The sequence below is a fragment of the Malaclemys terrapin genome, chromosome 5 (assembly GCF_027887155.1).
Source record: "Malaclemys terrapin pileata isolate rMalTer1 chromosome 5, rMalTer1.hap1, whole genome shotgun sequence".
Lineage (NCBI taxonomy): Eukaryota > Metazoa > Chordata > Testudines > Emydidae > Malaclemys > Malaclemys terrapin.
Window position 1 is genome coordinate 29866376 of NC_071509.1, and position 17780 is coordinate 29884155.

Genomic DNA, 17780 nt, shown 5'->3' on the forward strand with positions numbered 1-17780 from the left:
ATTCATGCTCATTGGGGCAATATTTTAGGGACGTTTGAAACATTCACAATGAAGCTGGAAATTTTAGGTTTTCACATTTTGCTGCAAACACAAAATGGGATTGATTCTGCAGAATTTCATGATTACTAGTTTGTTTGAACATAACAGGTTTTATTCCTGGAAGTAAGCAGACCTCAACAGCACCAACAGTAGCCAATGAATCTCACTCCTTCAGAACCCGAGAAACAACCTGACACCATCTGGAAAATCTTCACTAAGCTATTTTCTCTCTAGACTTTCATAACTGGAGTCTTCAAAAGGATATGAACCCACATAAGGGTAGGTGAAAAGGGAGGGGTGGATCTCTCCTCGGAGGGCTCAGGAGAATGAGATGGGACAAAGGCTGATTTATCCATGGTGAGACAGAGTCCTTATGTTAAAAGAAATGTGATGGCTCTGTTAGGGAATGGGGATTGAAAAACACTAGGGAAGGGCTGATAAGAGAAGCAAGCATTAATTATATAAGAAGTAGTTAAAAATATAAATGGGGAAAGAGTTGAAAACAAAACCAAAAAACTAGGAAAGTTAAAATACAAACAGAGAAATCAGGCAAGGGATAAACAATATTATGCAAGGGCTACAGACAAGCAAATGGGCACAAGCTAAAAAACACAAAACAAGCAAGGCTGGTGTAGCGGGGTGGTCACCCACTCATGGCCTGAAAGGGTTAACAACAGCCTGGCAGAGGGCTGTGGCAGAGGAAAAGCTGGGCTGATTGGGGAGAAGTATCCTCAGCTGGGGGTCATGCCCCAATCAGGATCCAGACACACACACACACACACACACACACAAAAGCAGGTCCAAAATCCCCTTGCCTGTGATGAGTGGCTTATACTGCAGTCTGCCCCAGGGAGTGGGGGCTAATTGGTGACTGGCAGTAGCCCATGACTGAGGCAAGGTGGGGTTAGGGGGTGGGGGTCCCCCAGGGAGGGGAGACCCTGAGAGTGAGGGGTTACTGCCAGGGGCAGCACCCCAGATAACGGGGCACTGGAGTCCAGGGAGGGACACGGGGGCCCAGTGGCAGTGGGACACCAGCCTGCAGAGGGCGCTCCAAGGCTGGAAAACTAGCTAATTCCCAGGACACCAGCAGGAGGCGCCGCAGGTGTGAGTCCCACATTGCCACAGCTGGCTAAAAGCCAGACACAGAAAAGGAATGAAAAACCTTATGGTGCATCTCTTACTTCTTCAGATGGTGTCTAGTTAGTCCCCGGTATTGCATAGAACAATAGGTGAAGGGATTGCTCCCAGGCATAGTCCCACTGAATAGCACTACGAGGTATGTCCTCACTGCAAAGGTAGCCCAGGGGATCCACACACACCCAGGGGTTAACCTAGCCAAGATGTGAGCAGCCACACTGCAAAGCCATGCCTGAGTTACTGGGCCCACACTGGTGCTGCACTTCCCTGTGTGCATCATTAGGACTTCTGGGGGCATATCCCATGGCTCTTTGTGCTGCAATGAACTGAGCTGCTCTACGATTATTTCCTACAAAATTGTGAGACAATTTGTCTGTCCTTCTGGGCATACAGGGGGAATTGTGGGAAGGCATTGGAGGACTATTAGCACCTGAGTGATTTAGACTGCATCCTCACTGTAAAGTAGGCAGGTTACCACCTTAGTGAAAGTGACACCTGGGTTCTAGCCTAACCCCCTTACAACCAGGCCAGCTTGCCTGGGTTGAAGCACCACCATTAAACTTGAGTGAGTATTTTTTGTGTGTGGACAGGAGGAAGGTAGGGGCAACACCCACATATGAACCCAGGCTAACCCTGCTATGAAGATATATCCTAAGGCCTGATCTACACTTGAAACTTAAGTCAACATAGCTACAGTGCTATGGGGCATAAAAATCGACACCTCTGCACACTTTAACTATTCCAACTTAACCCCCAGTGTAGATGCAGCTAGGTCGATAGAAGAAAGCTTCCATTGACCTAGCTACTGTCGCTTGGGGAGGTGGAGTTCCTACAGCGATGGTTCCTGTGCTGCTGTAACGCCCGTAGTGTACAGGTGGCCTAAGAGTTTGCAGAGTTGAGACTTCACACAGGCGGAAACATTTGCAGGGTTGGGCCCTAGACTGTACTGTCTGTCTTCTCTAGCTAAGTATCTGAGGGCTCTGTGGCACTAGTGATCCTCTGAGATGCTGGTCGCCTCCTTGGGTGGGCTGATTATGCTCTCATTGTGAGAGGTGAGGGCTTGAGGGACCTTGCAAGAGGCGTTCCACATTGCAGTGTCGGTCTCTATATAAATAATAATGGATTAATAATCATATAAGATTAAATGCCCTAGTAAATGCACCTCAGATGGATCAAAATGATAAATAATAATAAACACCACCATGAATCACAAAACACACAAAATTAAATCTCATATTTAAGTTGAAAATACATAACAAAACCACCTAAGAGTGTTCCAATGGCTTCCAGGTAAAACAGATTGGCAATAGCTAAGTAAGTGGCCATCACGGAGTCCGGCACTTTTCCTTTTTTGGATTCTACAAAGCATTGCTTGAGGGAGGCTTTTATTTCCCCCCATTCTTTTTTCCCCTTAACTGGGAGAGAGGAAGGTGACTGACATTGTGAATGTCATTCTGATTTTTTTTCTTACAAAAATAAATGACATCAAAAGTGAGAAATGTTAAAAAGTAATCAATGCACATACATTTTAAGTAAAGCAGTAAATTAAATGCAAAAACTATGCTAATGCAACATCCCGGTTGAGATTTTAATTGCCCAAAGTCAGGAAACTTAAAATTATGTTTCTCACAGCAGTCATCACTCAGCCCTCTTAAACATATTTAGAAGTTTGTATTTCAGACGGTGTTAACTTGAATGCCATATTATATATATCTGTGTGTGTGTGTGTGTGTGTGTCTGCTCTGTGCCATAGTTACAGTTGCTGGGGGAATGATAACTTTGCATTTGCTGTCTTTTGTTCATTCAGTTCTATTCCTTAATGTTGTACTAGTGAAGTTTTTGCATTTAGTTTCCCTGAATTAAAAAATGAAACAAAGTAAAGACACTAGAACTTTCATCACACATTTGTATGCAGAGAAAGTCCATTTATGTGAAAGTTCTGTCTCATGGCAAATCATGTGTTTAATGTGAAAGCATAATTACAGAAATAAACAAGCATGCTTCTGCCTCAAGCTTCACACCTCATTGTGAAGCCAGTGTGAAAACAGGTAAGAAAACTGACACACTGTGCATGCACCACTGCTGTTTTCAAATGGCTGTCATCTCTGTCATTGGTAAAGTTAAAGTTTCCTTGAACTCAAGAAAGACACTGAGCCCTTTTGCCCCCACCCTCCTCCTTCAATGTCATCTGTGCAGGTGAACACTTGTGCGTGCACAGAACCCCATTTGAGTCAACAGGGCTCCACAAAGTAACAGAAGTCTGTGCCCCTGAAGTTTATTGCTGGATCAATGCCTAATTATCTTCCAGGAGGACTACGGCCCTAACCCTGCAGTCGTATCCCTGTGGGAATACCCTTGCATTCACATTGGCTCCTATGGGGCACTGCACAGGAACAAGGGACTAACAACTTCTCCCTGGTTGCAAGATTGGGGCCCAAGTCTATATCGGGTTTTATGTATGACAGGTGAACAAGTGCTTTTCTGTTCAGATTCACATATCTAAATACAGTCAGAGTCCTGTCAATCTTTCCAAAAACATTCGTTGTTGACCTAAGAATACGCATTTGATATTTCCATTTTTTTCTCCTGGAAAATCTCATGAGTGCCTTAAAACAAGATCTTAAAATGGAAGTGTCTTCTCCATCATAATTATAATTTCATGCTAATAAATGTTCCCTCAATCTCACTTAAACAACTGATATTTGCCATGCAGGTACTTCCAGGAAAGAGACCTGGATGTCACTGTAGGCAGCTCAGTGATGATTTCTGTGCATTGTGCAGCAGTGGTCATAAAAGCAAATGATGCTAGGTTGCCTAAAGAATGAGATGGACGGTAATACTGGAAAAGTTTTATGGGTTTTTGCCAGTATAAAAAGGCAACAATCCAACTCCTGGGGCACATCAGACAAACTTCTAAATGTATACATACAGACACTTCAGTTACCCCACAACATTAATATAACAAAAATGAATTTACTTCCCTTCAGAATATCACCAAAATTACACACCATTGCTACCCAACCATACCCATTTCCATATGGGTGAGGGAGGAAAGATGGCTCTTGCAATAAAAGGATCATGAAAGTTAAACTCAGGCTGTTACAGATCAGGGGCCAGATTTGTAGGTACCTAAAGATGCAGAACGGTGCTTAGTGGGATTTTCAAAAGCACCTAAGCAGGATAGGCACCTAACTCACACTGAAATTATTAAATGTTTCTGTAAATCCCACTAACTGCTTATCTTTTGGAACCTATATACCTTTGCAAATCTGTCACTAGGAGGAGAAGCCAGGTCCAAAGGGTCCAGTCTATAATGAAGAACATATTGCCAGCTCCCCCTTCTCTCTTACACCAGTGGATCTGCAGTAAGGGGCCTCCACTGACCACAACTGAGGCATAAGGAGAGAGACAGTCTCTTAGGGATGGTCTACACATAGAAGTTGCACCAATATAAGTCTCTGTAATTTGGTGGGAGTTGGCATGCATCCAAACACATATTCATCTCCCACTGATAAATCTCTGTACTTAAATATAATTTCTGTGTTTTTAATAGGAGTAGCACTATTTTTGTTGGAGTTCAATCAAATTGATGAAAATGTGGAGGCTTTTCAATTCCAATATAACTGAACCAGTGCAAGTAGTCCATTCATTGCTACCCTATACTGCCCTGGTCACTCCAGAGTTGACCTGTATGTTTACCATTCTGCACTCCATTGCTCCAGGAAAATTGTGGCCAGAAGTCACCCACTGTTTAAAAAGCTCTGGCAAGCCTGTGAGGGTCCCAGCTACACGTCACTTTTGTAGCTAGCAAATCCCGTTTCTCACTTCTCAGATATATAGAACAGTTTCCCAAGGCAGCTTTCAGAAGACAAGGTCGACATTTTTCAGTAAAAACTTTTTTCAGTGAAAAATGTTCTAAATTCAAAATTGGAAGTTTTTGTGAAGAGTATATGGGGGCGTATATAATTTTCTGATTTTTCAACAAAAACCCAAACATGTCTTTGTTTTTCAGGTTCCCTTCCCATTTCCATGCCCCACCCTTTCCCTCTATTTCCCTCTTGTCCTGTTTACCATTTTGCCACTGAAAAAGGGAGAAATAAAAGAAAATGGAACAGAAAGCAGGGGCTGAAGAGAGAGGGGTTTTGTGTTGAGACTGGATGTTTTTTCTAAAAGAGATGCTCTAGGAATTATTTTGGGGAAGTTTTATGGCCTGTGCTATATAGGAGGTTAGACTAGATGACCACAGTGGTCCCTTCTGGCTTTGGAATCTATGAATGGAAAAAGCAGTAAACAAAGAGGTGGAAAAATTTGCAGATGATACAAAACTACTGAAGATAGTTAAGTCCAAAGCAGACTGCGAAGAGTTCAAAAGGGATCTCACAAAACTGGATGACTGGGCAACTAAATGAAATTCAGTGTTGATAAATGCAAAATAATGCACATTGGAAAACATAATCCCAGGGGTGAAAGTAACTTAAAGGACTTACCAGTATGCAGGGCCGGGATGCTGAGCAGGAAGCGGGGCCTCAACCAGAAGAGGCGGGGGACTTTAAAATCACCGGACCCTTTAAATCAAGATTTAAAGGGCTCTGGGCTCTGGCAGCGGTGGCTGGGAGCCCCGGGCCCTTTAAATTTCCCCCTGAGCCCTGGGGCTCCCAGCCACCGGCGCTACCCCGGGGCTCTGGCAGCAGGACTCTGGTAGCAATTTAAAGGGCCGGAGGCTCTAGCTTCTGTGGAGAGCCCTGGGCCCTTTAAATCGTTGCCGGGGCTCCCGGCTGCTGCCACTACCCTGGGGCTCCTGCAGCGGGGTTCTAGCAGTGGGGCTCTGGAGGCGATTTAAAGGGCACAGGGCTCCAGCTGCTGCTCGGAGCCCAGGGTCCTTTTAAATTGCCAGCCTGGGGAAGCTGCCCCCTGCCGGTATGGTCAGCTGTGTACCGGCTCTTGCCAGTATGCCATACCGGACCATACTAGCTTACTTTCACCTCTGCATAATCCCAACTATACATATAAAATGATTGGGTGTAAATTAGCTGTTACCACTCAAGAAAGAGATCTTGTGGATAGTGGATAGTTCTCTGAAATCATCCGTTCAATGTGCAGCGGCAGTCAAAAAAGCAAACAAAATGTTGGGAATCATTAGGAAAGGGGTAGATCATAAGATAGAAGACATATTGCCTCTATATAAATCCATGGTACACCCACATCTTGAATACTGCGTGCAGATGTGGTTGCCACATCTCGAAAAAAGATGTATTGGAATTGGAAAAGGTTCAGAAAAGGGCAACAAAAATTATTAGGGGTGTAGAACAGCTTCCATATGAGGAGAGATTAATAAGACTGGGACTTTTCAGCTTGGAAAAGAGACAACTAAGGGGGTATATGATAGAGGTCTATAAAATCATGACTGGTGTGGAGAAGGAGTAAATAACACTACTTTATTTACTCCTTCTCATAACACAAGAACTAGGGGTCACCAAATGAAATTAATAGGCAGCAGGTTTAAAACAAACAAAAGGAAGTATTTTTTCACACAACACACAGTCAACCTGTGGAACTCTTTGCCAGAGGATGTTGTGAAGGCCAAGATTATAACAGGGTTCAAAAAAGAATAGATAAATTCATGGAGGATAGGTCCATCAATGGCTATTTGCCTGGATGGGCAGGGATGGCGTCCCTAGACTCTGTTTGCCAGAAGCTGGGAATGAGCGTCAGGGGATGGATCACTTGATGATTACCTGTTCTGTTCATTCCCTCTGGGGTACCTGGCATTGGAACCTGTCAGAAGATAGAATACTGGACTAGATGGACCTTTGGTCTGACCCAGTATGCCCGTTATGTTCTTAATCAATCACTGATCCAAAGTCTACATTTTGCGCGTAAGTGCCCGTTGGAATGGATGGCAGCGCCTAGCTATTCCAGAGGTAAAAACAGCCCCTCCAAAAAGGTAAGGAGTTGAGGCAAACCTGCCAGCATGTTGGACAACTCCTCCACATGCACTAAAACTCCCTTGACCTATCCCTTCTATGAAGAGCAGGACATACCTACTTTATAAGATGGGACTTAAAGCGGTTGGTTTGTTTAGTCTAACCACAAGAAGGCTGAGGGGAAATATGATTGCTCTTTAAAAACACATCAGAGGGATAAATACCACGGAGGGAGAGGAGTTATTTGAGTTAAGCACCAGTGTGGACATTAGAACAAATGGATATAAGCCAGCCATCAACAAGTTAAGGCTTGAAATTAAATGAAGGTTTCTAACCATCAGAGAAGTGAAGTTCTGGAACCAGCCTTCCAAGGGGAGCAGTGGGGGCAAAAAAAACTAACTGGCTTCAAGACTGAGCTTGATAAGTTTATGGTCGGGATGGTATGATGAAACTGCCTTCACTGGCATGTAGCTGATCTGCAACTGCCAGCGTCAAATATCTCCGACAGCTGGTGATGGGATACTAGATGGGAAGGGCTCTGAGTTATTACAGAGAATTCTTTCCCAGGTGTCTGGCTGGTGGGTCTTACCCACATGCTCAGGGTCTAACTGATTGCCATATTTGGGGTCGGGAAGGAATTTCCCCCCAGGTCAAATTGGCAGAGACCCTAGGGGGGTTTTGCCTTCCTCAGCAGCGTGGGGCACAGCTCAGTTGCAGGTTTCACCTAGTGTAAATGGTGGTTCTCTGTAACCTTAAGTCTTTAAACCATGATGTGAGGACTTCAGTAACTCAGCCAGAGGTTAGGGGTCTATTACAGGAGTGGGTGGTCTGCAATGTGCAGGAGGTCAAACTAGATGATCATGATAGTCTCTTCTGACCTTAAAATCTATGAGTCTATATAAGTAGATCCTAAGCTATTTAGTGCTTTCTAGGTCAAAAAAACATCTTAAAATAGACTCAGAAATTGATAGGCAGCTAGTGCAGATCACAGAGTACAGGTTTAAGATGCTCATGAAAAGAAACACTGCTTAACAGTGGGTTGTCAAACCCTGAACGAGCTGTAGTTTCTGGATGAATTTAAGACATCGCCCATGCAGAGCATGATGTAGCAGCCCAGCCTCTAGCTAAAAATGGCACAATGACAGTTCCCAGGTCCCCACTGGAAAGAAATGGGTGCAATTTCCTAGCCATCCATATATGGAAAAAAGGCTAAGTAAGATGTCTAACTAGGTCCCCAGATTGCAAGTTTAGTCAAGAAAATGCAGACAAACACCCTCACTTAAAGGTGTAGGCTTTACTCCATCTCTTCCAGCTGTTTCCTCCAACCAACACACCTCAGTCTGCTCTAAATTGAATCTCAGACACCTTGCCCTCAGCCATACCCCAAATCTCCCCCAGATGCTCAGGCCTGGTCTACACCTTAAACGTAGGTCAACCTAGCTACATCGCTCAGGCTGTGAAAAATTTCACACCATGTGAGATGTAATTAGGTCAACTTAACTCCCATTGCGGACAAAGCTATGTCAATGGAAGAATTCTTCTGATGGCCTAGCTACCACTTCTTGAGGGAGCTGATTTACTACAGTGACAGAAAAACCCCTTCTGTTGCTATAGAAAGTGTCTACACTACAGCACTGTAGATGCAGTGCTGTAGCTGTGCCACTGTAGCATTTGTAGTATAGACATCCCTCACTAATGCTATCAACCACCCCAACCGGGTCATTAGAGATAGAGATATAGATCTGATTGTCATCAGCTTATTAAATATCCTTCAACCCATGCCTCCTCAGTAACCCTCCCAACAGCCTCATGAATAAGTTAAGCAAGAGGTTATAGAGGAATGATATAAATCAATGGTACACTCATCTGGAACTCTGTTTGTTCTGGTCACTCTATCTCAAAGAATGATATAGGAGGAATACATGTGGATCACAGAAGGGCAACAAAATTAGAGCCATGAAATGACTTCCATACGTGAAGCAATTGAAAAGATTGGAACTTCCTAGGGAGGAGGCAAATAAGGGGGGGGACATAAGAGAAAGATACAAATTAATGAATGGAAAAGTGAAGTCATATTGTGTGCTTCTATTCAGCCTTTCAAAATACAAGAAGAGGACATTAATTAACATTGAAAGGCAAGTGAATAAATCTATATTTACATAATATCTAGTTAACCTGTGTAACTCACTGCCACAAGACATGATTAGTAGGATTCCAAAAAGGATTACATATTGATATTGGTAATGATGACATCCGTATTAATGGGGGGAAAGGAGTGCAAGGGATATTAGCCAACATTAACTCAGATGAGTTAGAAAAAAAGCTTCCCCTAAAGGCTGCTCATTCCATAATCATTCACTGCAAGGTTTCTTGATTCTTCTTCTGAAGCATCTTACACTGGCCACTTAAGTAGATCTGGTCTAATCTGATATGCCAGTTCCTAAGTAAAATATTTAGAACACTCTTATCAGGGCAGTTTTCTTGAATATGCAAAAATAGGATTAATGCACCATCCAGGTGCATTTTGTGCGCATTGGTGGTGCCCACATATCCACCACCAATACAGTGACATATTTTACTGATGGTTCTAAGTTCATTTTAAAATTAACAAATAGTCAGATGTTAGACATGCTGTAAATGTGAGGAAAGGGAAAGTTCGTTTGGAGCTACCTGATTTCTTCTTTATAATTCTTTTGAAAAAATCCAACAATTTAAGAAGAAATACAAGTGTCTAAGAAAACGTGATATTAAAATATGTAGGGAATTATTTTTAAAAGTGGACTTTTAAGAGAGTTCAATTTTAATCAATGAATTTAAATCTGCTGCTGTATTCCCACCAGTGGGGGGAAATGATTAAAAATGAGAAGCCTAAAGAGACTAAATGGCTTTGGAAATGTCTATCTCACCTCAAGACTGGATGACTGCAATTCACCCTGCATGTGGAAATTGCAGCTGGAGCAGAATTTGTCAGCCAGTTTATTAAGCAGGGTTTCACACAGACAGTACATTGCACTTCTGCTCTGTGACATACACTAGCTACTGATCAGTGGCACAAATTACAAGGGGGTTTATACTTGCTCAAAGTGCCATATGCTGCAGCACCAGGGAGACATGATCCGGCCACTTTTAAGCAGTGGTCCTGTACTAAATCAGTATGTCTGCTCCTGGAGCAGTTCAGATTTCATGGTAACAACACCATAGAAATTTGGCCTCTGTAGAGGGGCAGTCGGGCCAAATTTCAGCAAGTAGTGGATGCCCTTCTATCCAAACAAAGGGGCGACTGGGCCAAACGGTGTTATGGCCTGGCTCACAAGGAGTTTTTTCCCTCTACAGAGGAGTTCCAGGAACACAACCCTGATGGTATGGCTCATGCACTGTAGGGGTAAGAGAAGGGAGACTCTTGGCTGAGGGAGATCCAGGGTTCCTGCCGGAAGATGGATGAGCAGGGACCAGAATAGGGTCCCTGCTGCAGGGAGGGCAATGACCAGAATTTGTCCCCACATAAGAAATAACAGAAGCAGCGCTACTGCTACTGATATCCTATCTCCTCCCTAATTTAAGGATCCAGTAAATAAGCCTTATTTATTATTAATTCTATATTGCTGTATTGTATCCAGATGACAGTAGGTCAGCATGGTGATTAGCAGACAAATAAAACTGACAGTGTCCCTGCCCCAGGAGCTTAAATTCTAAATGACATGAAACATGGCAAAGGCTGAGAAACCAAAGGAGGGGAAAAGTTGGGGAAGGAAGGTGACAGTGATACATCGCTAGATATGCTTATTATGAGCACATCTGGGCAGGGCTCTAGCCATCATTTCCTAGCCACAGGGGCCTGTAAGCAGGGGAAGCAGCCAAAGCCCCCAAACCAGAAAACTAGTTACCAAGCAGCCAAAGCTAGGCAGACAGGTAGCAGCCTGCCGCACAGCCAGAGCACCCGCCAGCTGATGGCAGGAAGCAGGCTGACCTCCTTGCAGCCCAAGCAAAGCAAGAACCACCATTGAGAGCCAACACCACCACAAATTCAGTGTTCCCACCCACTCCAGAACAAGGAGCAGCCAGGGACAGAGGAGCTGTCTAGGAGCAGTTAGAATCACTGGGACATAGCAGTTACTATGTTCCTAATGCTTGTGCTATGCCGCAGCCTTGTCAGGCTTAAGATCTGGTAATCAAGACATTTGCAGAGACGAGTTGGGTGAGGTCATATCTTTTATTGGACCAACTTCTGTTGGTGAGAGAGACATCAAGCTTACTGCATCGCCTCAAAAATTTGTCTCTTTCACCATCAGAAGCTGATCCAATAAAAGATATTATCTCACCCACCTTTTCTCTCTAATATCCTGGGGCCAACATGACTACAGCACTGAAAAGGACATTTGGTGTCATTTATATAAATGAAATGGTGCATATCAATCATAGATGAAAATTGGGTCTTTAAATAAAGCCAACAAAATTTTGAATCTTTGGCCTTAACAAGTATGCATTCCACAAAGCTACCATACCCCTGAAGGAGCTGTTACCGCACTCTGGCAGCAATATTCATTGCATTCTTGAATGGAGAGGGAAAGGAGCAGCTAAACCTTCCCTAGGGAACCTTTCAGTTGCTCACTTTTTTGCATTACTTTTGGAAAAGAATATTTTAACTATGGTCTTGGCCTGGCCCTGGCTATTTTGTCTTTAGGCCACATTTAAACTCAGCACCCTGTACTACATGAAGCCCTTCCCTTGATAGAATTGCATTTTGTTTTTGTAACTTCTTTTGGGGGAGATGGTTTTAACTTGCTTCCTTGCTGTCAATTCCAAAGCCAGTAAAGCCAATAATAATACTCATATAGCATTTCATATAGCACTTGATCTCTTTAAATATGAATCAGTCTTCACAACAGCCCTGTGAGTTGTGCGAGTTATTCCATAGGGAGAGGTGTAGACAGATGTCAAGTGACCTGTCCAAGGTCACAGAGGCTCATCTTCAAGAGCGGTAATTAGATCTCAGGAATTCCATGATCATAGTCATGTGCTCAGACCATGTTACTCTGTGCCCTCCCCAGATGGGAAAATAAAGTGGGAATAATGCATAATGTTTCCATACAACTACTTTCACAAGACAAGCAAATCCCATGACAGATTTGTTTTGTGGATAGAAAGAACTAGTGTTTGATATGATTTCTTAATTAGATCCTGCTTGGGATGACAAGCTGCTTCAACTCTTGCCCATGTAGTTACTCGTCCTGTATCCAGTACACTTGTAGAGGTATATAAAATAAGTACTTGCATTATCTAGAGGCATTTGGAAACATGGAAGAGTCAGTCAGCAGGCTCTGAATTCCCAGGGTGCCACTCTCCCCAACCCTGATTACCGGCTTCACAGTCTGCTGTCCATCATCTCAGCTGTGAGCCACTCCTAGAAGAGGAGAAATCAGTGCAGGTTAAAGAATGTTATGGCCCTGTGCACAATGGAAATTTCAGTGAGTTTTGTTACAACCTGCTAAAGCCACTTCACTCAAATTTGGCCACTCTTCTGTCATGACCATGGGGGGAGGCCACGCCAAACCTGAGCAATGCTGTAATCCTGCTCTGTTCCAGCTGCTGCCAGCCCTGCACAGCATGAACAGGGGTCACTCAGCAAAGCAGCTCCCAGTCTACTGCACTGGGCAACACAGCATGGGGAGGAGGTGACCAGCCCTCTGTGGAGAAAGAAGTCGTTCAGGACTATTTAGAAAAGCTGGATGAGCACAAGCCCATGGGGCCGGATGCGCTGCATCCGAAGGTGCTAAAGGAGTTAACGGAGGTCTGGGATGACTGGAAAAAGGCTAATGAAGTGACCATCTTTAAAAAAAGCAAGGAGGAAGATCCGGGGAACTACAGGCCAGTCAGCCTCACCTCAGTCCCTGGAAAAATCATGGAGCAGGTCCTCAAAGAATCAATTCTGATGCACTTAGAAGAGAGGAAAGTGATCAGGAACAATCAGTATGGATTCACAAAGGGCAAGTCATGCCTGACTAACCTAATTGCCTTCTATGATGAGATAACTGGCTCTGTGGATGAGGAGAAAACAGTGGACGTGTTATTCCTTAATTTTAGCAAAGCTTTTGATACGGTCTCGCACAGTATTCTTGCCGGCAAGTTAAAGAAGTATGGGCTGGACGAATGGATTATAAGGTGAATAGAAAGCTAGCTAGATCGTCAGGCTCAAAGAGTAGTGATCAATGGCTCCATGTCTAGTTGGCAGCCGGTATCAAGTGGAGTGCCCCAAGGGTCAGTCCTGAGGCTGGTTTTGTTCAATATCTTCATTAATGATCTGGAGGATGGCATGGACTGCACCTTTAGCAAGTTTGCAGATGACACTAAACTGGGGGGAGTGGTAGATACGCTGGAGTGGTAGATATGCTGGAGGGACCTAGACAAATTAGAGGATTGGGCCAAAAGAAATCTGATGAGGTTCAACAAGGACAAGTGCAGAGTCCTGCACTTAGGATGGAAGAATCCCATGCACTGCTACAGACTTGGGACAGAATGGCTGGGCAGCAGTTCTGCAGAAAAGGACCGAGGGGTTACAGTGGACAAGAAGCTGGATATGAGTCAACAGTGTGCCCTTGTTGCCAAGAAGGCTAATGGCATTTTGGGCTGTATAACTAGGGGCATTGCCAGCAGATTGAGGGACATGATCATTCCCCTCTATTCGGCATTGGTGAGGCCTCATCTAGAATACTGTGTCTGGTTTTGGGTCCCACACTACAAGAAGGATGTGGAAAAATTTGAAAGAGTCCAGTGGAGGGCAACAAAAATGATTTGGGGTCTGGAGCACATGACTTATGAGGAGAGGCTGAGGGAACTGGGATTGTTTAGTCTGCAGAAGAGAAGAATGAGGGGGGATTTGATAGCTGCTTTCAACTACCTGAAAGGGGGTTCCAAAGAGGATGGATCTAGACTGTTCTCAGTGGTACCAGATGGCAGAACAAGGAGTAATGGTCTCAAGTTGCAGTGGGGGAGGTTTAGTTTGGATATTAGGAAAAACGTTTTCACTAGGAGAAGCACTGGAATGGGTTACCTAGGGAGGTGGTGGAATCTCCTTCATTAGAGGTTTTTAAGGTCAGCCTTGACAAAGCCCTGGCTGGGATGATTTAGTTGGGAATTGGTCCTGCTTTGAGCAGGGGGTTGGACTAGATGACCTCCTGAGGTCCCTTCCAACCCTGATATTCTATGATTCTATGAAAGCACCCTCATCCCAAACACTGTCCGCCAAATGCTCCCCTACATAATTGGGTTTCTCCTGTAAGTCCTTGTTTTATATACTCTACAAGTATACTGGATACCGGCTGGGTAAGTACATGGGCACCTGTTGAAGAAGCTGTTAGCCCTAAACCCATCAACAGCCTTCTCCCTCCCCCTACAATCTTCCACTTCTGATTAACTTTCCAGGACTTACATGCAAACCCTTTATCCAAAACATTATCCTGTCCCTAGCTAAAGGAATGGGATATGACCCTGTCTACAATAAGAGGAGATTTTTGGATAAGTGAGTTTGGACAACAGAGGTTAGTAGCTGTGCCTGCATCTTTCATCACACTGGGTGTATTACCTCATGCGGTGCATTTCAGTGTTAAAATTTTAAAATTAAAAATTAAAAGTTAAAAGTTAAAAATTAGCACATAGAAAGGATTTAACTAAATGCCTTTAAGGAGCTGAAAATTACCTGTGTCAGATCAGAATTCTGGCCAGAGTGCTTTGCATATGTACCCTTAGAGCCATGTATGAGATGTGGCCTAACATACCATACTGTACATCCTCTGCAAATGCATTCCTCAAGCAGTACTGTATATAGAGAAAATCAGAAGAAGGTCCTAGCTCTACAACAAAGACTACAAGAAAAAAAAGTAACTGGAAAAATGAGAAAAAAATCTCAGGCTTTTCCTTGAGTTATTGAGAATTCACAGGTATCTGGCCAGCTGTTATCAAGCTGTTTCCTTTTGTGCCATCTTCTGTTAGATTACCCCAGTGGCGCCAGATAATAATATGTGAGATTTCACATGCCATTTGAATGGAAGTAACTTAAAAGTAGCCCAGCAGATCTGACAAAGGACAAATCACTAAGCCAGTTTACCACCGATGAGTTCTATTAAGTGACTATAATGCAGTTCACAGCCCTGGAGTAGTCTCACTCCCTCACTAATCTAATGGCAGTATTGACAAGGATCATTTATGCAGCTTTCTTTAAAGGTTGCTATTATTTGTCAGAGACTCTCTCTGCTCCCGATCTTCCAATAATTCTCATTCTGATCACAGACTCCTTCATCGTCATTGAAGATCTGAGATTCTGGACTGCACTAATAGTCCAAAAAGCACAAGGTCACACTGCTGTAGTTGGACACTGGGCTGGAGCATCTTCCAAACCTCTCTTTAGTGTTAATAGGGGACAATGCTAATCTATCCAATAGCATAGGCTGAGGTAGGCAGGATAAATGATAACAATAGAAATATACCAGTGTCAGTAAACCTGCATCCAGCTGTTTCCAGTGGTCAGGTAGGTACATTCTCTTAAAATACTGTCCATAACAAAGAACTGTGGTTTTATCTCCCTGACTATTAACCAAACAAGTGCCTGATTTACATATTGTATGTAAGAAAAAGCCCCCCATCCCTCTGGTGTCATCTCTGTTTATGTACTGAGCTTTACCAAAAAGGAACTAGCCTCAGGTTTATAAATACAACTTCTCTATTAAAATGCCTATTCCCCCTCTCGCGCCCCACATAGCACTCTAATTATCATAGAGACTGTCCTCAATTACCCAAATGTGACTGGCTAGAGTTAGTGGAAGTATCATCTTGTCAGCATTCAGCACCCTTCCATAGGATGAAGGCAAATCGAAACAAAAGAACCCCACCCAGTGGACATTAAATACAAGGAGAGCAATGGCTAACCATAGAAAAAGCCCACTTCCAAGTGCAGCTACACTTACAATGTAACTAGATACAGGTATGGAAGTTCTATTTGAACCCAAGATGGATCTTGCACTTTTAAAAATAGTTTAATCTGTTTAAAATAGCCCTGTAGATATTAACTTTTCACCTTACTCCTTAGCTGTAGGCAGATGCCCCACCTGAGTGATGAGGACATGCATCCTGTTGACATAGCCTCAGCTTTTGGAGGATCAAGGTGATCAAATGTAGGACTGGTCTTTCAATCAGCAGACCCTTGGGTGAGATCCCTAGCTGGGACCAGTGAGAGCAGAAGAGAGGCAGACATTGAGAAAATCAGACCTCGAACTCTCTCCCAGCCTTTCCCCGTTCTTCTATATTTTAAGAATATGTCCACTGGATGGACAACTGGCCTTCAGCACTCAACCAGGTGCACTTGGTATGCCCAGCAAAAGGGGACCAGACGTGCCTTGTAATTGTAGCACTCTCCTAGAGCATCCCTGATCCCAAAACATGGTACAGTCCATTTGCTCCTCCCTCCAATGTGGCTGTGGGTCCCACCTTAGAACCAATGGGCCCTGGGTGCTTTGTGATGGTTGAGAAGGTCCCACCTTAGGTTGCTGAAGCTAAACTGGATTCACAGTGCCTCCACTTAGTGGTCAAGTGAATAAATTAATATACAGCTCCTAGGACCTCTAGGGAGGAAGGGTGGAAGGAATGAAATAGACTTTAGCAGAGGAAAGGATACGGCCAAATTAAGGAAGGTATAAAGATAGGAATTGGGACAAGGGAAAAGGCAGGGGAATCAAAGGAACAGATTACTATAAGTAAAGCACACAGCAATAATCAGGCCCTCCTGTGAATAAAAATATCCCCTCTAAAAACTAAATGTAAACAAAATCCCTTGTAGAACACAAAGGCAAGTGGGTAAAACCCCAGAGTCTCTGCAGCTCTCCGATGGTGGGGTGCACGGTGTTCTTTGTGCTGGCCTCTTTAGGGGAAACTGAGAGAAGGTAAATTTGTGCAGTAGAACATTCAAAAGGACGTTACAGGCCTGACTATTGCTTGTGCAGTGTGGTACCAACTAAGCCCCTACTTCAAGGGCTGAGCTTTCCAGACAGAGAGTGTGGGTGGGAGCTGTGAAGCTTTTTTTGTAACTTGTTAAACCCAACCAGTTGGAACCAAACACACAATAAACCAGAACTCTTGCAGGCAAGTTAAGCACGGAGTGATCACTGAACCCCCACACCCAGAACTCTTTCCTAGCTAGCTAGGTGAAATCTCCCCAGTACTCACTGTTAAGGCCACTGCAATGCAGATCTCTCATTGGCTGGAGCTGGTCTCAGGTGACTCATACTCCTGCTTCCATTTGGCTTCCAGACAAAGAGAGGCCTAATGGGTGAGATGGCACACAGTCATTTCCCTGTGGATATGGAACCTGGGGGCTCCTCCTCACAATGCTGGGTCCAGCTGGTGATTGGCTGGATGGGGCACTGTCTCCTCTGCCAGTCTGATGCTTTTTGATTGCCCAACCAATCAGGAACAGCTAGCTGAGGGAAGACAGGGACTCCCCCTTTGAAGCTGGGTGCTTCGGTGAGCTGAGCCTCTCTGGCAAGATGGTGTTCTCCCTACTCTGCAGAGAGAAACTCAGGAGCTGTGTCTGCTGCTGGTGTTGGAAGCCTGTCTTCTGGACACTGAGGCTTTCTATGCTCATCCCTTGATAAAGCTAATGGCTTGTGATGTGCAATGATGATAGATTTCTTT